Genomic DNA, 23,686 nt, shown 5'->3' on the forward strand with positions numbered 1-23,686 from the left:
CTGACTCCTCGAAACAACTTACTTTAGAAGCTAAATCCTTTAATAATTCCTTCTTCATATTGTCCAGTTTAGAGTCAAAGTAATTCCGTAAGACCAAAAACTGCTGAGAGATATCGATATGCAAAGGGTCTGCGGACGCGGAGCTTACCTCAACGGGCCCTGTCACCTTGTTAGAACGTGAATCACCGCCGCGTTTCGTGTTAATGTTACTGTTATCGGACTCTCCAGCCATCTTTGCATATATTGCTTTCTGTTTTTGTGTATACTTAAAAAGGTTGCACTTTTTAATTCGCCGACCCGAACACAAAACACGTCGTTGTCAGTGACCTATGCTGCCGTAATCGCCTCAATCAGCTTGATTATAAGCGCTATTATTGCACGCAATCGTTCGCACTTTTTTACAGATCACCGTCAATTATAAAATTCTCGTTGCACAATGTTGCTCTTAATTCACTTAATTTAACACTTAAACTGATTCGCAATTAATCCAAACACTTAACTATCGGAAATATAATCTTTATAAACAAATTACATTAATTTTATTAAACTAAATAAGAAGATATACCGCGGTTTAATAATAAAATTCAAGACAAGTACGGAGCGTACGTCAGCGTTACCAGTAGCTAGATCTATCATAGTATGTATGTATAGAAATCAGAAATTATCAAGATTTTTTTTAAATTGGCACGTGAACTGGCTCTTGCAAATACCTAACATAATATCGTCACTTCTATACAGCAAAACACAAAATATGGTTTCAAATTCAAATTTCTTTATTGCTGGCAAAAGTTATGTTAGGTACATGATATAATTTGTTGGGGCCTTCTGTTAGATGATACAACCTGTGTCAGAAGATCCCGCTCTTGCACTTGGTTTGCAACAGATTTTTTTTTATAGAAGATGAGGATAAACGAGTGTACGAGTTACTTGATTTTAATTTGTCACAGTGGGCGACATTATTAGAAATCACAGTCGTATCGTAAAACCGCGTAGGTACAGGAAAACCGCTTAAGGAAATTCATTACATAGTTTGGATGGAAACTGCACCATTACAGGAACACCAGTAGGGAATTGTAATCTTTGGCAAACCATGGTCCTAAAACTGACTACCGAGATATACACTATCGAGAAAGAACTTATAATAATTTTTAAAATACTTGTTATGTAAGTCTAAATATATTTACTCTAAATAGAATAAATATATACACTTAATTAAAACTAAGTTAACACTATAGTACTTACTACTTACTTAGTTTGTTAGTTACTAAGTTATACTTAGTTAGTCTATGGTCTTCCTATAGTTAGCAAGCATCGGTTGTCTATGAATCACGTATCGGTTTGATATTTCCCAAGAACCTTAAAATTTTACCCTTAGTATATCGATATTCTAAGTATAGATAAACATTTATTTTGATCGGCACTACAATTGCGCTCATCACCTTGAGACATAAGATGTTAAGTCTCATTTGCCCAGTAATTTCACTAGCTATGGCGCCCTTCAGACTGAAATACAGGATGAACCAAAAGGCAGTTTATAATTCAAATGATGATTTAAAAAAAACTAATTACAGTAGATCAAAATTGTTTATTGTTTTCGACAATAAACAAAAGGGGAATTTATTTTTTAAAAATCACATCATCCATATGCAATCCTTCATTATTCTGGCATTGCTGCAATCTAGAGCAGAAATTTTCGATAACAGCTTTACATGTTTCTGTTGAGATGTTTTGGATTTCTGTGCGAATACGATCCTTTAATTTGTCAAGAGTTACTGGGTTGGTTGGCTTTAGTGCAGGGGTTTTTGATCACCATGACATAGTGTCACTCCAATAACGACAATTTTGTCTATTAACATGCCCATTTAGGTGGAAGTGTGCCTTGTTGAGAAAAAAATGTTTGTAAAACTGGTGAATCGCTCTACCATTTCGTTCGCAAACTGCAACCTAGTGGCATCGTCCTGAGGCCTTAATTCCTGCACCATTTGGATTTTATAGGAGTAAAGACTTAAATCTTTCTTGAGAATGCGGTTTAATACATCATTATCTTGGCACGTTAAGGACAGCAGACCGCTTTCGAGTTGAAAGTCCAGGTTGGTCACGAACAGACGATTTTACTGGCTCCACGTTTTCGGGGTCCCTCGACGTTCTAGGCCGGCCAGATCGAGGTAAATCCATTGTTGAACCCGTCTTCTCCAACTTGAGCACCCATTTTTTAATTAACACACCTGATGGAGCTTGATTTTTGTGTCGTATCTTGTAATTATTGCAAAACTTTCGTTGAGCTAAGATCGCAGAATCGTTGTTTCGATAGTACTCGCATACACAAAATGTACGTTGACTACCGCTGAACGACGCCATGGTACTAAATTCCCATTGGCCGCTCTTGCAATGCGTAACCCCTCCACTCCGCTCCCCCGCCGCTGCTAGACGCGGCAACCGATTCAAATGTAAACGGACTTTTGGTACATCCTGTACAATAATGTTTACACATTACTGCTTCACGGCAGAAATTGGCGCCGTTGCGGTACCCATAATCTAGCCGGAATCCAGTGCACAGGAGCCTACCACTTGTTTAACAACAACAAATAACACTGGTATATAGTTAATAAATGTTATTATCAAATAAATAATTCAAAGTTTCCACACCAAACTTGAACAAAAACACAAGCAGCTACTTGAGAATTCTAACTTATATCTGTTCAAACTTCTTCTGTACATCTTCATCATAAATTATATCACTCCACAATCTCCAGGCAACACGTGAATAATACATTATTCTTAGGTAGTCCTGCCTGTTGTTTAGTATTCACATTTGAGGGTTATTGAAGTAAAATTGCCAATCTCAGGGGCGCCACGTCGTAAAATTTAATTTGAGGGTGTTAGCATCACTCACATGTATATTTTCTATGGAACTGTTGGCTGGGGAGAAAATTTTGCAATTGCCTGTAGATAGATATTAAATCAGTATTATAATATGAATAGTTATGGATGACAAAAAGCAGAGCAATGCAGTCTAACCCAAGGACTGAATATTCTAGACTAATTAAATAGTATGGGCAGTGACGATATAAAATGATTGAAATTCATTAAATAACAAGTAGATATATGTGTGTAATATGTTTTATAATGAAACAAAAACTATTTAATTGTTACGACTACTAAATAAATTTCTCTTTACAGAGCAATTTATTTAGTTATAAAACTTACTAACTTTTACACTTTCAAACATTACAATAATATTTACAGACCTGTAAAGAGAAACAACATTAAAAGCTATTGCTCCAATTTATATTTTAATAATCTAAAATGATTAATAGTATTTCTTTACAAATAATCCTAGTTAATTTTCAATTACATAAAGCCAGAGTGAATGCCGTTAAAGAAGGAACATAGTGCAAAGTGCTGTCACCATAGAATAAATAGACATGTAAAACTTTGACATTTAAAGTCAAAGTTAATGTGTGGGAAATTTAAATTAAATGGAGAGCCAAAAGAGCTTCATTCACATATGTATAACTAAAATTAATAATCCCACCCTGTTTAACGAAAAAAATAGACCCTTCGGCTTACGACAACTTGATATAAATCAAAAATACTACTAACCAAAAATGATAAATATGGGAAGAGAACTGGCAATTACGTTAAAAGTTACTTTAAAAGTTAAAGCGAGTTTTGATTTTCGTGGTATTTATGTACATTTCTTGCAGCTCTTTGGGCTGTTGGTGAATGTAATTTGTATTGTGTTGGTTGGTTTAGTATGTGATGACGTCACGGTTGTGTCACGGTTCACGTCGGCTCCGCAATTAAAAACGTTTTAAAATTGTATTAAAGTTGGTTCAGATAAATTAACTAGTTTCATAAGTTAGACGAAGTGTGTGACTCATAATAAGTATACTATTTTCAAAGTAAAACGTAAGTGATTACAATTTAAAAAGTTGTTAAGACCTAGAAAAGGCTAAGCGGTTGACAAGTGCTTCGAAATATTTAATTTAATTTAGCTTCTTTGAATTGTGTAAATGTTTGTAATGTGCAGTGTTTAGTGATTCTAAAAGTAATCTAGAAAGTGTGGAAAAAGTACTAGGGGCGTATAGCAATCAAACAACAAAGTGAAAGTGTTAAAGCAGTAAACAGTAAGTTCCATACGTCTTAGGCATAATTACTTAACATTTAATTTGCACTAATTGTTGAACTCACGGATCATTTAACTATACAAACTCTGATATAAAAAACTGATCCCGAAATAAAATACATAATTAGTGTGATAAGTGTAATACATCAAGTGTACAAATAAGTCTTTAAAATTGCAATACACCGTCAAAAAATAGAAACTTGTTCAATCTTGTGACATTATTTATATTATCTAATTTACAATTACCTTCAGATCCATTTCCGCTTTCTGCGAATCAGTACTGTTATTTCAACTTAATAGATATTGTACTGTTGGATAAGTGGTTACGCTGTACAACACACTGTACCGTATAATACCACGAGGTCGTGCGATCGAATCTCAATCGCCAAAGTTTTTTTTTCTAGCCATAATAAGAAGTATATTCTTTCAACACAAAAATGTCATCGAAAATTGGTTTAAGCAGTTTAACAAGCAGTAGCCGTAAGAAGGCAGCACTTGTAGTATGCTATAAATGTAAAAAACATGTAGACATAAAAAGCAGTGAATTATGTTCGATCTGTAACAACAGATATGAACCAGATTGTATTGGATATCCTAAAAAAACATATCGCATGATGGATCTGGAATCCAAAAAGAACTGGAAATGCATGACCTGTATTAAAAACAAAAACAAGTAAAAAGTCATACTTCGAACGTAACACTGAGAAATAAAAAAAAGATTACAGCTAGAAGAATCACAAACCCTAGATTCGCATATACTAACAGACTACAACACATCCTCTGAATCATACAATACATCAGCAAAACTATCAAATAGTTTGGATGGCACATTGTCAGTTCCAATCTCATCTTGGTCGGAGATGAAAGATACCATTTCTCAATTAACCGTTAAGCTTGAGTTCACGCAAAATGAACTTGATAACAGAATATTGGAAAATATCGATCTTCGAAGTCTAGTACAGAGGTTGACTGATGAAAACAATATATTAAAATCATCACAACAAACTTCTTCGTCAGTGGAAAATATGTCTAGTAGCAGTATTAAAAATGCACAAAGCACAACATCCACCCCTTCTTCGCCCAAAAATTATTCAAACGGCAACCCTATCTACGAAGATAGAACACTGTTCCTGAAAAAACAAATTACAGATCTACAGCAGCAGTTGGATAGCGCTAAAATTGAAATTTCAACTCTAATAAAACAAATAGAGACACTAACACAATACTTACACAATAAAAGTGGGGACCTCAAATTGACAACGTCTCCTCCACCCGATACATGCACCCTTTCGATCACAACAAGAAAATTCGAGCACGAACCTAAACGAAGAATACTTATATTCGGAACCCAACAATGTGTCGGCTTGGCCTCAGCCTTATTGCAGTCGAGAAGCAATACTAAGTATGAAAAATACAGAGTTTTTGCGGAAACGAAGCCTAACGCGAAATATTATGACATAGTGAAGAACTGCATAAGAACAGCCTTAAATACGGACGATAAACTAGTGATATGTATAGGGGAAAATGATAACAATTTAAAGCAAGTCTTATCACAATTATAATTAATACTACAGTCCTTTTATAACAATAGAATAATTGTATTAAATGCTTATAAAAGTCAATCCTTTAACACTTCAAAATTGAATTACAGTATAGAAAATTTATATAAAAAGTTTAAAAAAAGCTACTTTATTAACAGTCGATATTTTAAGTTTTCAGAGATCTGTAACTCTATAAATTATGTAATAGACTGTAACGACTATGATGAGACCTACTTGTACCCTAAGAATATTAGGGAATTTGTTATGCGTAATGCAACTAGCGGCAACACGACTACGTGTAAAAAGGAGCCTAAACAAGGCACAATTCCTTTCTATTTCGATGTACAAAACTGTGATAAAAATAAACAAAATGTTAAGCCCACGGCATCTATCGAAAATGTAAGCAAAGGTACGATACCTTACTACTTCCCTGTACAAAAAAATAAAAACAATCTTTTCCGAGCCTAATACATTTCATATTATGCACCAAAATATTGCTAGTATTTTATCAAAACGGGAACTATTAGAAATAACAGTCCAGCAGTTAAAAGCGTCACAGAAAAATCCAGATGTAATATGCCTGTCAGAAACTTTTATAAAAAAAAAGGATATGAGCATTTTATCAAAATATATAATTATCAAATTGCTGCCAACTTCAGCAGAGAACAGCAAAGAGGAGGCACTTGTATCTTAGTAAAAAACGACATTCCTTTCAAAGATTTACCGTACATAAAAAAATATGCTACCCAAAACACATTTGAAGCCTGTGGCATAGAGATTGAATGTTATAAACTGCTAGTTATTTGCCTATACAGAACACCTAACTCAGATCCCACACAATTCTTATGTAAATTAAACGAGCTTTTGAACTACTCAACTAATAAATATAAATTTAAAATGCGTATAGTTATAGCAGGGGACCTTAATATAAACACGTTAAAAAAAGGCAATATTACTAATCATTTACGAGACATAACCTACAATTTTAACATGAAAATTCACATAGACGTACCTACTCGCAAGTCATCTTGCATAGATCATATTCTTAGCAATATTCCAAATGCTAACACAACAGTCATGCCGCTTTATCTATCTGACCATGACACAGGCCAAATGTTAAGCATTTCTGTTAATGAAAAGCCGCAAAGAAGTACTACATATTTTATTTATAAAAGAGATTATAATTTGGACAATATTCGCAAGTTCAGGGAATGCATAAACAATTTATCCTGGGCGCATATATACCTATATGCAAAATGACGCAAATGCATTCAGTGAGTTTCATGAACTATTATGTCTATTTTACAATCTTTGCTTCCCAAAAGTGAAAGTAAAAATAAATAACAAAAATAAAAATAAACAAAACTGGATAAGTCAAGGCTTAAAAAAAAGTTTTTTAAATAAACGTAAACTAAGATGTAAATACTATAAAAATAAAAATACTAGTAATAAAAATAAATATAAGACATATTCTAATATTCTAAAAAAATGTATTGTGAATTCAAAAAAAAAATGAAAATATTAAGTATATAATCAAACATGATAATAAATGTAGAGCCACATGGGCAGTAATTAAAAATGATATACGAGACACAAACTGCAAAGGAAACATAGAGAAAATTATAGTTAACAACACGACAATAACAAAACCCGTTGATATTGCTACTACCTTCAACAATCACTACATTAATTTAACACATAAAACAACACAAAAAAGTATTAAAAAATCATATAATATTAGTGCCCATGTAAACTCAATGTTCCTAAAACCCATGACAGAAAATGAGGTTAGACGAGAAATAATGTCTTTAACTAACTCCAATTCTGTAGGCTATGATGAAATCAACACCAAAATTATTAAAGAGTGTGCTAATCAATTAACTGCCATTTTAACACATTTAATAAATACATCGTTTGAGACGGGCACTTTTCCTGACGCCCTGAAATATTCCTTGGTTAAGCCATTATTTAAAAAAGGTGAAAAATGTAATATTAATAACTATCGTCCAATAACTTTGATACCCATATTGTCTAAGATATATGAAAAGTGCATGTACAGAAGATTAAGCGACTATTGCGAAAAATTTCATATAATTACCAACGAACAGTTTGGCTTTCAAAAAAATAAGTCCACTTCATTAGCGGTATTCACTTCAACCAAACATCAATGTGTGTTATTTGCTGATGATATCACAATCTATGTAGCGTTTGAAAAAAATAATAACTGTATAAATAATCATGAGATTGAAATTAATAACACTATAAATAAATTAACACAATGGCTTGATATAAATAATTTGAAAATAAATCTTAATAAATCCGTATATATAAATTTCAATAAATGTTATAATCCTATATACAATATACAACTAAACTAACAACAATTAAAGAAGAAGCACATACAAAGTATCTAGGAGTAATAATAGATGAGTACTTCAATTGGAAAGAGCAAGTAGATAATATATGTAAGAAAATAAATAAGTTCGTATATGCGCTCAAGCAAGTCAAAAGAGTAACAAGCTTAAAAACTGCTATAATGACTTATCACGCACATGTAGAATCGGTACTGCGCTACGGGATTATATTATTGGGACACAGCACAGATATCAACAGAGCATTTATTGCTCAAAAAAGTGAATTAGGGCAATGTACGGGATGCATCCTGAGCAATCGTGTCAACCCATATTTAAAAAACTAGGATTGTTACCCTTGCCGTCGCTTTACATCTTCGAGATATGTTTGTTTGTAAAAAAAAAAATAAAGAATTGTTTAAATCAGCTAATGATCTAAATCAGCGGAACCGACGTGATCCACAAAGACTCGTTCTTCATGATGTTCCAAACATTACCAAATATAATAAAAGTTGTGTATGTAATTGTGTTCGTATTTATAATAAGTTACCGAGTAGCATAAAAAATTTAATTTAATTTAAAAATTTAATAAATATTCAAGAATGAACTATATAGTTGGCTAAATGATTATAATTTTTATAGTATTAAGGAATTTATGGAAATGAAATTCTGATTATATTCATTGTGTTTAAATATTTGCATGTATACTATGTTTTTTGCAAATAAATATATTATTATTATTATTATTATTATTATTATTATTATTATTATTATTATTATTATTATTATTATTATTATTATTATTATTATTATTATTATTATTATTATTATTATTATTATTATTATTATTATTATTATTATTATTATTATTATTATTATTATTATTATTATTATTATTATTATTATTATTATTATTATTATTATTATTATTATTATTATTATTATTATTATTATTATTATTATTATTATTATTATTATTATTATTATTATTATTATTATTATTATTATTATTATTATTATTATTATTATTATTATTATTATTATTATTATTATTATTATTATTATTATTATTATTATTATTATTATTATTATTATTATTATTATTATTATTATTATTATTATTATTATTATTATTATTATTATTATTATTATTATTATTATTATTATTATTATTATTATTATTATTATTATTATTATTATTATTATTATTATTATTATTATTATTATTATTATTATTATTATTATTATTATTATTATTATTATTATTATTATTATTATTATTATTATTATTATTATTATTATTATTATTATTATTATTATTATTATTATTATTATTATTATTATTATTATTATTATTATTATTATTATTATTATTATTATTATTATTATTATTATTATTATTATTATTATTATTATTATTATTATTATTATTATTATTATTATTATTATTATTATTATTATTATTATTTTTATAATTTTTCTCAGCCTTTCGCTGGTTTGCCTGCATTTACGGGTCGAAACCAAGTAAATGCAGCGTGTGGTGTGTTAAATTTATGTGTAGGGTGAAATGTCGTGTTCGTCAATTTGTAAGAACTTTCTAACGATTCGGCATGTATTTAAGATGGCGACTTTTTGTAAGGTTATGTAAAGAGTTTCCTTTAGTTCTAGTAGTTTAAGACTATGTAACAGATGGTTTGGGATAACACCTGTGGTGGAAAGGACTATTGGAATTACGTATACTTTTTTTTGGTTCCAGATTCTAGCCACTTCATCCTTCAGTTCAGTATATTTGTTGATTTTTTCAGAAATTGTTTTTTGTAAGTTATGAGTGTTTGGAACAGCAATGTCTATAAGGTAGGTTATTTCATTTAATTTATCTTTGAGCGTTATATCTGGTCTATTGTAGTGAATGGTTCTGTCTGTAAGTATCGCGCGATCAAAATAAAGTTTATATGTATCGTTTTCTAAAACTGTTTGTGGTTTATATTTGTAATAAGGTGTGTTTGTGTTTTGTATGAGTTTGTGTTTGAGTGCTAACTTTTGGTGAATGATATTGACTACTTGGTTATGTCTATGCGTGTAATCTGTTTGTGTGAGTGTTGTACATCCTCCGGTAATATGTTGGATGGTTTCTGGTTGAACGTGGCATTTGCGGCATTTATCGTTTGATATTGAGGGGTCTTTGATTATGAATTTTCTGTAGTTTTTGGTGTTGACAACTTGGTCCTGTATCGCTATTATAAATCCTTCGGTCTCTGGGAATAGGTTTCCTATTTTAAGCCATTTGTTTGAGGCGGCGGTGTTTATGTGGGATTGTTCTAGGTCGTGAGGATGGCGGCCATGTAACACTTTTCGCTTCCAGCTGTCAAGTTTTTGTATTTGGGGATCGTTTCTTCGAGTGTTTTGAGTGCTTATGTCTTCGTGTAAATTAAGTGGAGTAAAGTTAATATCATTTTTAACAATGGCTTTATGAATTTCGCTGGTCTGTGATTTTAAGTGGAAAAAATCTTTTAAATTGCCGACTTGTTTTTGACAGAGATGATTCAAATCAATGAGGCCCCTTCCTCCATATTCTCTTTTGATAGTAAGTCTTTCTATTGCAGATTTTGGGTGTAGATTATTGTGTTTAGTTAGTGTGGTGCGAATCGTCCGCTCTATTTGTTCTATGTCTGTTTTTGTCCATTTTATGATACCAAATGAGTATGTTAGAATTGGGATAGCATATGTATTTAGGGACTTAATAAGGTGTTTGCTTGTTAATTGAGTTTTACAAAGAGCATTAATTCGTTTTTTAAATTCTATTGTTAAAGTGTTTTTGATTTCTGTGTGATCTAATCCTCTAAGTTGTTTATATCCTAAGTATTTATATAGTTCGGTTTGTTCCATGGCTCTAATTATATCGATATCATTAACTGCATAATCGCCCGGCCGTATCTTGCCTCGTTTTATGTGAAGTGTTCTACATTTATTCAAACCAAATTCCATATTAATATCTTTGCTAAATTGTGCTGTAGTATCTATTAATTTTTTCATTTCCATTTCTGTTTTTCCATATAACTTAATATCATCCATATATATGAGATGAGAGACTATTGTTTCTTGTATATCGTGTTTGAGGCGATATCCTGCACGACAATCACGCAGCAAATGTGACAGGGGGTTTAAGGCGAGGCAAAACCACAGAGGACTCAAGGAATCGCCTTGATAGATACCCTTTCTAATGGCTATTTCTCTAGTTGTGATGGTGTTTTGATTTGTATTCAAATAAAGTGTGGTTTTCCATCTAGACATAATATCGTGTAAAAAGTTTATTATTTTTGGGTTTATTTTATATATTTGTAATATTTTAATCAACCAAGAATGTGGGATACTATCGAAAGCTTTCTTATAGTCTATATATGTGCAATGTAGGTTTCTATTTTTTGAAGTCGCATGTTTGTGAATAGTAGAATCAATTATTAACTGTTCCTTACATCCCATGTGGCCTCGCCTGCATCCTTTTTGTTCTTCCGCTATTATATTATAATGTTCAACATGTTTATTGATTTTTGTTGTTATGGCTGATGTTAATATTTTATATATAGTTGGTAGGCATGTGATTGGTCTATATTGTGAAGGGAGTGGAGATATCTGTAATTTTGGAAGCATATAGGTTATTCCAGTAGCAATGAAATCTGGAATTTTCTGTTTACCAATAATGATATCTGTAATATTTTTGGCCATGATTTTATGTAAAGAAAATAATTTTTTATACCAAAAGTTATGAATTTTGTCTATCCCTGGTGATTTCCAGTTATGCAATCTGACTGTAATGTTATTTATGTCTGTCTCAGTTATTTCTGTGAAATCCATTTCTTCAATTGCATTCCATTTATTTTCTTCTTCTATAATCCAATCAGCTTTATCATTGTGATGTACTTGTTGTTCCCAGATGCCTGACCAAAACGTTTCCAGTTGTTCTTGTGTGGGCACATTAGGATTGTTTACTGTATCTGTTTTTAGTTTGTTTAAGTTTCTGTAGAAATTCTTTTCGTTTGTGCTAAACATTGTGTCATCATTTTTCCTTTCCTGTGCCTTTTAGTATCTTTTAAGTCTATGAACTTTGAGTGCTAATTTTTGTTTTAAAGTGTCTAAAAATTCTTCCGGTTTAATGTTGCTATTTTCATGTTTAGTGTGTGTGTTTCCTGTTTTAAATATTGCTTTAATATGCTTAATGATTTTACGGGATCTATTGTTATTGATGTACTGGGTGAGTCGCCCACAGTCTGCTCTGAGTTTTTCTATATCCTTTTCTAACCTTATTTGCCATGGTGGTTTATAACAGTCTTTGGGCCTTGTGCTTCTAATATATTCTGTGACCTTATAGTTAAGTTCTTCAGAGATAACTAAGGCTACGCAATACACTATCGTATGTATGTCAGTTAGTTTTGTGTCGTCGGAAATAAATCGGGACAGGATATCGCTATTAAACATATTGACTAGTTGAAATAGGTAAGAATTGTATCTAAGTTTAGGCAATTTTGGACGGACTAGTGGGTCCATTCCTGAATATTGTGTTAGTGCTGTTTTGAATTTATAACAAATTTCTTCTATTTCAGTGTTCGTACCTGGGTTATGGTCTAATACCGTATCAATGTCGTTTTCCATCATTATAGTAACAAATTCAGTCTGTGTAGGCATATTATGTGATGTCTGAGTGATATATGAGAATGTTTGTAATGATTGAATATTATATGAGAATGTATTTAATGATTGATTGTGCTGTGTGTTTGGTATTGTTTGAGTGGAAGAACATGGAATTACATCGTTTGTTGGTTCACTAATGTTAATATGGAATTGATTTTCATTTTCTATTTCTAGTTGTGACTTTATTTCTTCTTTAATTTGATTTAAAGTTTCCTGATTTAAGAGTTTGTTTTTTACTATTACTCTTCTTTGATCCGCAATTCTTTGTTCTGTAACGTTTAAGTCCGGATATTTTTGTAAGAAGAGTTCATGCAACTGTTTTCTGTAGGTGGTTAGGTCGGTCTCTAATTTCGTGATGTAGTAATAGGTGCGCATAATGAATAGGTTCATTTCTTTACTCCATTTCATGCGCACTCTCGGTTTACCGGCTTTGGTGGACGCGAGTAAAAAGGCATTTGCCTCCCGCGCAGCATCCAAGGTCGGTGTGGGTGAATATCTGCTTGAAAGGGGTGAGGAGGGAATGGATGGTGTATATGAGATGGTACATGGACTATAAGGTTCCGTTGGAGTAGTCCTGTCAGTCAGTCTGTCATTTTCGGCTGTAGTATTTTCGGATGATCCGGTGGGAGCCCGCCTGTTCAGCTCCTCACCGCTGACGGTTCGCATGCTGAGACACCCAGCGCCAGCTCCAGGTGTGCCCCGGCGATCGCCCCCGGGAAGCGGTCCAATTTTACGTTTTTTCATCGAGCGTGTCTCCATATTGAATGGGTTGTTGGGACCGTTGGTCGGAAAGGTGTGTCTAGGTGTTGGTGACTTTGTAAAGTATTTGTGCCTTCTACCTTAACGAGATAGGGTTTGGTCAAGAAGTTAATGACAATTTGTTCAAGCTTTCCTTAAGCCCCCCCACCACGGCAAGGTGGTCCCCTGGGGGGTCATTATCATTATCATTATCATTATCATTATCATTATTATTATTATTATTATTATTATTATTATTATTATTATTATTATTATTATTATTATTATTATTATTATTATTATTATTATTATTATTATTATTATTATTATTATTATTATTATTATTATTATTATTATTATTATTATTATTATTATTATTATTATTATCATTATCATTATCATTATCATTATCATTATCATTATCATTATCATTATCATTATCATTATCATTATCATTATCATTATCATTATCATTATCATTATCATTATCATTATCATTATCATTATCATTATCATTATCATTATCATTATCATTATCATTATCATTATCATTATTATTATTATTATTATTATTATTATTATTATTATTATTATTATTATTATTATTATTATTATTATTACTATAACGTAATTGCTAGTTCCCATATTTATCATTTTTGGTTAGTAGTATTTTTGATTTATATCAAGTTGTCGTAAGCCGAAGGGTCTATTTTTTTCGTTAAACAGGGTGGGATTATTAATTTTAGTTATACATATATATCTACTTGTTATTTAATGAATTTCAATCATTTTATATCGTCACTGCCCATACTATTTAATTAGTCTAGAATATTCAGTCCTTGGGTTAGACTGCATTGCTCTGCTTTTTGTCATCCATAACTATTCATATTATAATACTGATTTAATATCTATCTACAGGCAATTGCAAAATTTTCTCCCCAGCCAACAGTTCCATAGAAAATATACATGTGAGTGATGCTAACACCCTCAAATTAAATTTTACGACGTGGCGCCCCTGAGATTGGCAATTTTACTTCAATAAGCCTCAAATGTGAATACTAAACAACAGGCAGGACTACCTAAGAATAATGTATTATTCACGTGTTGCCTGGAGATTGTGGAGTGATATAATTTATGATGAAGATGTACAGAAGAAGTTTGAACAGATATAAGTTAGAATTCTCAAGTAGCTGCTTGTGTTTTTGTTCAAGTTTGGTGTGGAAGCTTTGAATTATTTATTTGATAATAACATTTATTAACTTTATACCAGTGTTATTTGTTGTTGTTAAACAAGTGGTAGGCTCCTGTGCACTGGATTCCGGCTAGATTATGGGTACCGCAACGGCGCCAATTTCTGCCGTGAAGCAGTAATGTGTAAACATTATTGTATTTCAGTCTGAAGGGCGCCATAGCTAGTGAAATTACTGGGCAAATGAGACTTAACATCTTATGTCTCAAGGTGATGAGCGCAATTGTAGTGCCGATCAAAATAAATGTTTATCTATACTTAGAATATCGATATACTAAGGGTAAAATTTTAAGGTTCTTGGGAAATATCAAACCGATACGTGATTCATAGACAACCGATGCTTGCTAACTATAGGAAGACCATAGACTAACTAATTATAACTAAGTAACTAACAAACTAAGTAAGTAGTAAGTACTATAGTGTTAACTAAGTTTTAATTTGGTGTATATATTTATTCTATTTAGAGTATATATATTTAGACTTACATAACAAGTATTTTAAAAATTATTATAAGTTCTTTTTCGATACTGTATATCTCGGTAGTCAGCTTTAGGACCATGGTTTGCCAAAGATTACAATTCCCTACTGGTTCCTGTAATGGTGCAGTTTCCATCCAAACTATGTAATGAATTTCCTTAAGCGGTTTTCCTGTACCTACGCGGTTTTACGATACGACTGTGATTTCTAATAATGTCGCCCACTGTGACAAATTAAAATCAAGTAACTCGTACACTCGTTTATCCTCATCTTCTATAAAAAAAAATCTGTTGCAAACCAAGTGCAAGAGCGGGATCTTCTGACACAGGTTGTATCACCTAACAGAAGGTCCCAACAAATTATATCATGTACCTAACATAACTTTTGCCAGCAATAAAGAAATTTGAATTTGAAACCATATTTTGTGTTTTGCTGTATAGAAGTGACGATATTATGTTAGGTATTTGCAAGAGCCAGTTCACGTGCCAATTTAAAAAAAATCTGGATAATTTCTGATTTCTATACATACATACTATGATAGATCTAGCTACTGGTAACGCTGACGTACGCTCCGTACTTGTCTTGAATTTTATTATTAAACCGCGGTATATCTTCTTATTTAGTTTAATAAAATTAATGTAATTTGTTTATAAAGATTATATTTCCGATAGTTAAGTGTTTGGATTAATTGCGAATCAGTTTAAGTGTTAAATTAAGTGAATTAAGAGCAACATTGTGCAACGAGAATTTTATAATTGACGGTGATCTGTAAAAAAGTGCGAACGATTGCGTGCAATAATAGCGCTTATAATCAAGCTGATTGAGGCGATTACGGCAGCATAGGTCACTGACAACGACGTGTTTTGTGTTCGGGTCGGCGAATTAAAAAGTGCAACCTTTTTAATTATACACAAAAACAGCAAGCAATATATGCAAAGATGGCTGGAGAGTCCGATAACAGTAACATTAACACGAAACGCGGGTGACAGTGTAAGTTGAAACCTGGAAGAAGAAAAGACAAAACTATTTCAAAGACATGAACTACACTGAAAAGGAACTAATATATTGCGGAATTATTTAACTTAATAATAATAATCTCCTTGGAAATTATTTTTAATGATCACGTTCTTGCGAAAAATTTATTGGAATTCTTTCGTCAGATTTATTAATTTCCGACATTTTTGCCATGAAACATTTTTCACGACCGATATTTAGATACACATTATTGGTTTTACACATGAAACCTAAAGGGCTTTTAATAACATCGCCTTTGCATTTAACAATGGAAAATAACTCTGGTGTGATCTATGATGATTATTTATTTAATAATATCTTGATAGAAAATTCCTTGCTCCTGAAAATATAAGGTGTAATTTCACTACATCTATCCGGTACATAAAATACACATATTAAATGATGTTAATAAATTTGTTAGCTCAAATATTTTTGAAGAACATAACGTTAACTTACTAAATATTCCTTGAAAGCAGAACTTATTGTACCATAAGTCACAAAGGCCTATCCCTAGTCGCTTATTCTCTATAGCATAAATAATCCTTAATTAAAACGTACGTTGTTCCAACAATACCGAATTAAATTAGCTACACAAGCAACGCAGGTGAAAAAAAACCAATTGGAAGATTGTATTCGTTGAAGCAATTAAGGCAGCCGTGGGAATACCGAACTAACATGCCTTAATGAAAGTCCGTCATCTTTTGACAAACAAAGAAAATATGTTAACAAAGACCTTTGTGAATAAACCTTTTTTATTCAATGATATCTTTCAAGCTTTGTGAACCCGTTTTTGTATTCATATATGACGACTCTTATGACAAGCTTTTATATACATAGGCTGCTATTTATTATACAAACCGAAATCCAAGACTGTAGACCCTTATTTATGAATTTGGATTATTAATATTGCCATGTCTATATTTAAGATATGTTTCATATCATATCTCTTGACAGTGAAATCATTATAAACTTGTTTGTTTTGCAACCAACACCTTCACTCAAATAAACAGTCTTTCTTGAGATTTTACTTGCATGAAACCTATCTTATTCATCAATATTTCTTTTTATGAAAATAAGACACAACACGAGCAGGCCGTTCAGCTGATGGTAATTTATATGCCCATTACAATGCAGATCCGCTCAGGATTCTGGAAAAATACAATAATTCTGATTAGCACTACAATTACCCTCGTCTCCTTGAGATATAAGATGTTAAGTCTCGTTTGCCCAGTAATTTCACTAGCTATGGCGCCCTTCTGACCGAAACACGATGGTGTTTGCACATTATTGCTTCAAGGCAGAATTAGCACCGTTGTGGTACCCCTAATATATGCGGCACCCTGTGCAAAGGAGCCTCCCATTGGTGAATTGAGTTTGCAATATCCACCTAAAAACTACAGAATAAATATCGAAATGAAATTCTAATAAACAGTAGCTGACTCAGATAAGTTTGTCTTCTGTTTTCCACTGAAGTATATACAGCCGCACTGACTTAGTACAAATTTAAATGCGAGCTGCATTAAAAATTCTATGGTCGAATTTATAAAAACAAAGGGTTATAATATGCAATAATATTATATTTTAAATCAAATCAAATCAATATCAGTTTATTCACGTAGGTCACGGAAATGACACTTATGAATGTCAAAAATAAATAAAATATTTTTGTTATTGAATCTACCGCTACTTCGTAAATGGTTCAGCTAATGAGAATAAGTAGCAAGAAACTCATTGCCACTCTTTTATATCAAGATTTACATTTACATCGATTTACAAATCATTTCAATTACAATATAATATATAAAATGTAAAATGATGCAACAAACACACTCAAACGTCAAATAGTCAATGTCTTACACGAGTAAGTCAAAAAAGTAAATGTAAATTAATACAAAAGTTATTGAGTACAGTAGCTGCACCATACACATACACCATAAATAAATAAAGGTATTCTGTGAGCATTTTATAAGCGATTATAAATAAATAAATATGTATATATCCATACACTCATATATATATATATATAAATTAAGCACTTGTGGTAATGTTATTGGAATAAGGCAGAACGGCAGTGTGAAGTATATGTGTGTGACAAGTCGTAGTCAATCGGGCTGTCATCTCGTCTTTACGCTAGTGTATGCTAGCTCTATGGTTATCACTGTCTTTTAAATAAAAAAAATTAACAAAAAATAACCGCCTTCAAGAACACTGTTCCAAAACAATAGAAATAATGAGCACTAAAAAGTATATATATTTTTTTTTGCAACAAAAAAAAAATATTTAAATTAAATTAAATTAAATAAAAATAATTGCTTATTTTTATACAATCTAATTAATTAATCTAATTCTAGTTATGATTATTTTGTTAATTAGATTGTATAAAAATAAGCAATTATTTTTATATACTAAATTTTTCAATGCAGCCATGAACGTAAGTGCTTTGCAATTTGATTACAGACAGTTTTCCGTTACGTTGGCATGGATTCCGTAATCAGAACCTAACCAAACTCTCACCAAACTATCTTTGAAGTATATCCTTTCCAATAAAAAAAAATCATTGAAATCGGATGGCGCGATATTGAGTTATTCGTAAATTTATCATCCACTTTGCTATACGTATGTATAGCAAATTTAAGACTTTTATGGTTTTCTCATGGAAGCCATTGTCAGATATGGACCAAATTACAATGGGACCACAAGGGAAGCACCGGCTTTCAAATAAAGAAATAATAATCGGTTCACCCAGTCGAAAGTTTTGAGGTAACAAACATAAAAAAATACCGACGAATTGAGAACCTCCTCCTTTTTTGAAGTCGGTTAAAAAGTGACTCTACATCTTTTGTTATCACAAAAATTCATCATCAAGGGTAAATGTATGCACTTTTATAATAAATTCCCAGCCACTGTTCTGGCATTATCTTTAAATAAATTTAAATGATTTATTAAAAAATGGCTCAGTCGTACGATTTTGCACCCATAATTATTAAATTTTCTAATAATAAAATGGAATGATACAACAATTCTTCTATATCCTACATTTCAAATATTACAAATTGTCAAGTCCAGCCGTGATTATGATCAATTATAAAGAAAAAAACTTATAATAGAATAGAATAATAGAATATTTAGAGTAATAAGACATAATGAAACTTATCTATCTGTTTACCTATCTGTTAATTTTTAACACATCTTTCCTTAAAAAGTTAAGTTTAAATAAAACATATCGACGGTGGAAAGGCAAAATTTACTAAGCGACACTTTTTGCGAAATTGAGTTATATACACCAAACGATTCAGAAAAAAAAACTGCATCGTTCAGTCTCACTCTCATGTTTCTATGATGACTTTTGATGTCGCTTAGGTATTCGAATCTTAGGAGATTTTTTATAGTTTCCGGCGACTAAACGACAACTTTCTAACCTTTTTATATAAAAATGCCACATAGATAATTTTCTTATAAAGATAATATTGTACATAGTAAATTTTACCCGATTTTTATTTTTAGTACTTTGGCTTTTAGGTTTTTTTACTCGGATCCAAAAAATTAAAAAAACACACTAAGATATTTTTGTGACCTAGATATTTTTAACATAACGGGAGTTATTGTAATATGGCGGTTAGTCAATAATTGCCTTTTTTTACTACTTAAAATATGTCGTTTAGTAATTTTTTCTTGAATTAATTCAATTTGGTAGTATGTCGCTTGGTAAAACATGACCTGCCTACTTTATAAACATTATTGTCGCTTAGATATATGTCACATGGTTTGATTTTATATGAATACGGCGGTTGTCAGATTTACAAGGGATGCGTTGTCGTTTAGTATCAGAGCGGTATGAGCTAAATGGGGCTGTTAGGAACAAAAACACATTCAGGGCGCGACGAACCGTCGCTTGGTTATCCCGTGTGTCTGCACTCACGCCGGTCAGACTACATTCTATTATAAGTAAATCATCAAAATATTATAATCATTAAAATATCATGTTCACCTTTTTATATAACTGAGTTAATAAATGATGAATTATGTAATAGTAAATTTTACACCTACTTACATGAGCTAGGTTATTAAAATTATTTTCTATTTGATTTCTTTTGATTTCAAGTATTTTGTATTTTTTTTTATATTTACAGCTGAAGAAATCGGCGATTAACAAAGATCAGATAACAAAGATTTTGCATTAATGGAAGAGGTAAAGGAATTGGAAGGGCTAATTACTAAATCTCTTCGCCATGAGTAGTCATGGCGAATCCATGCTGTTATATTATGCTCGTAAGCTAGATGTATATAATCTTTGTTTCGACGAAAACGGTACTCGAAAAGTATTTTTTTTTTATTGGGACAAAAGCAACGGAAAAAGGGGTGCCAATCAAATAGCCAGTATCATGAACAGATATATAAAATCTGTTGACGAAAGAGGCACAATAAAACACTTACTCCTTTACTGCGACGGCCCAGGTCAAAATTGAAATAGGTTGGTTTTGGCGACGATACACTCGACTTTACAGATATGCAATAATCTTGACATTACATGCCAGTTAACAGTTTTCATGCAGTCACCGAAAATAGTTTAAAGAAAAATATCAACTATGCACCCTCGCAATAGTACACTTCGTGTTTGCCAGTGTTTGCCACTGCTAGGAAAGAGCCCTTTCCATATGAAGTTGAAAAACTCAGCTATGAAGATTTATAAATGGGTAATAGCTATAACTAATAAATATTTTCTAATAATCTTGTAGGAAAAATAAGTAAAATTATAATTGCCACCTTCAAAAAGAATAAGCCTTCAAAGATATATGTGAAGTACACAAAGAACAAAGAGAAATCGACATTCAGTCCAAAACCGAAGTCCAGCCTATAACATCATGCTATCGTTCTCATCTCCCAATAGCCAAAGTAAATTATGATGATTTAATTAATTTTTGTAAAGACAATGTTATTCCCACTCATTTTCAACATGAGTATATTAATCTACTAAATTCTCTTCTCTTCTCTCCTTCACAACGAAATCGAGGTTATAGACATTATAAATAAAAAAAAAATTTAAAAACTGATCTTTGTCAATTGCACATGGAAAACTCAAAGTAAATAGAGGAAAATAAAAACTTGCTAGCAATGGTCAATGAGTTTGAGCAATATAGAAGTGAATATGAAGAGACCTTAGATCTGGTAGTGAAACTAAAATCCCAGCTACATGACGCTGAAGATGTTATAAGATCCTTTAAAACAGCACATCAAAGTTTCAAGACCTCTCAAACCCAATGCCTATTCAATGAGTTGGTTGGATGTGCCCCAGAAGTTGAAGTGGACTCTGTGGCTTTCCACCCGGCTCATTTAAGCAAAAATAAATTAAAGAAATATGCAAGACTATGTAAATTTATTAAAAAAAAAACAATAACATTATTAACAAGAAATACATCACATGTGCAAAATTTTCTAAACTATACAGGGAAAGAAATCAACTGAACATACAAGCTAAAGAACTCTGTATAGATTTGCAAAATGTCAGAAAAGACTATAAGGAAAGTGTGAGCTCTACTCAGGCTGAGTTACTAGCCTTACATCAAATCATGGATCATATATCCAAACAATACGAGATTTCACAGAAAGACATAGCCGAACACATCAATACTATGGGTGGATTGATTGAACTAAGTAACTATAATGCAGAGCGGTTTGACTCAATTTCTAAAATGTACAGTAATTGTAATTGTCACTTTTCCACAGGCCCTTCAGGCAAAGAAAGCAACAGTAATGGAATTTCTGAATCTGTCAGGGCTCTCACTACTCCTGGTATCAAAAATCAACTCTCACAAACAATTTCTTCACATAAGAAACATATTAAGATTTATAGCGATGACCTGGGAAGAAATATGGGGTAGGTTTTGCATAAAATTAGTAACGGGAAATTAGTATAAAATATTTAAAAATAGAAAATCTTATAATTTTCACACTGCTATGCAAACAGGATTTGCCACAGGAAAACAAAGCAAGAGACAATTTGAATAATATGTTAACCCTATTGTCTCATTCAAATTATGTGACATATAATGGTAATTTATTATGTAGTTGTTACTACACATAATTGATATTAATAATATAATTAATCATAAATGTAAAATGTTGACATTTGATAGGTTACACCTACCTAATTCTTATAAAAGACGGATAGCTAAATCGCTATCTTTTTATTTATTTTATAACACAGCCAATTATTTGGCAACCCGGTCCCGAGTAAGTTAGTAAGTTGATTAGCACTGCTTCTATTGAGCAGTGTAATAGCTTGTTGGACTCGGCTCCTATTGAGCAAACTAATTATTTGATTAACACGCACGCTAATTAATAGAAGCACTATTGAGCAGTCTTATAGTTTAGTTTCTGGCTTGGAATATGTTCCAAATTATTCAATAAGACAATAGGGGACTCCTCTAGCAATATAAATACACAGTGTACAAGTACTAAGAAACATAGTAATTGTAAAGTCATAAACCTGATGCACCAAAATATGCAAGGATTGTTAGGTAAAGAAATGGAACTGGAGTTAGTAATGAACCATGAAAATATTGATATCTTATGTCTTACTGAACACTGGCTTAGAAAATATGAGCTCATTTTTAACTCCAGTGGTCATCGGGTGGCAAGTGTGTTTAGCAGAGAAAAGGCAATACGTGGCGGCTCTCTTATACTAATAAGTAAATCATTTAAATTCAAAGACCGTAAAGATATTGTGGGCCTCTCTGTTGAACGTACCATTGAAATAGCCTGTGCAGAGCTTGAGTGTCCCATTGCTGTAAGTATATACAGACCCCCCGATGCATTAAATGAGTAATTTGAGAGTGTATTAGAGGAGGTTCTATCAAAATTATCAGAATCTAAGAAATATATTATCATTTGTGGTGACTTTAATATTAACTTATTAGAAAAATCCTCCACAAGTATTAGATTCAAATCTTTGTTTAAATCATATAATTTATCAAATATTTTCTTAGAACATACTACAGTAACCAGCACCTCTAAAAGCTGTAATAATAACATTTTTACTAATTATAAACCTATTTCTCAGTAAACTGAGCTCAGAACACTTTGGTCAATTAGCCTCTTTTAATATTGAAGGAAACAAATGTACTTTAACTAAAAAGTTTGTGTTTGTTCCGGTAAACAATAGGCGAATGGAGAATTATAGAGGCAATGTTTCGGAAAAACTCTCAAACTTGTATTTGAATTATAACAGTACTCCAAATGAGATGTATGGTAGGTTATTTAAAATAATTAAAACAGAGTTTGCCTCTATATTTTCTTCAAAGTCAGTCAACTCGGGTGGTCTCTTGTCATTTAACAACTGGGCAACAGCTGGTATTCATAGGAGCAGACAACGGTTATATGACCTATATAGTGAGAGATCATCATGTAATCATGATGTATCTTTTCTTTTATATGTGAAAAAATATTCAAAATTATTTAAGAAAGTATATACTATTGCTAAGTCAATGCATATTAGAGAAAT

This window comes from Leptidea sinapis, chromosome 28 (assembly GCF_905404315.1).
Source record: "Leptidea sinapis chromosome 28, ilLepSina1.1, whole genome shotgun sequence".
NCBI lineage: Eukaryota > Metazoa > Arthropoda > Insecta > Lepidoptera > Pieridae > Leptidea > Leptidea sinapis.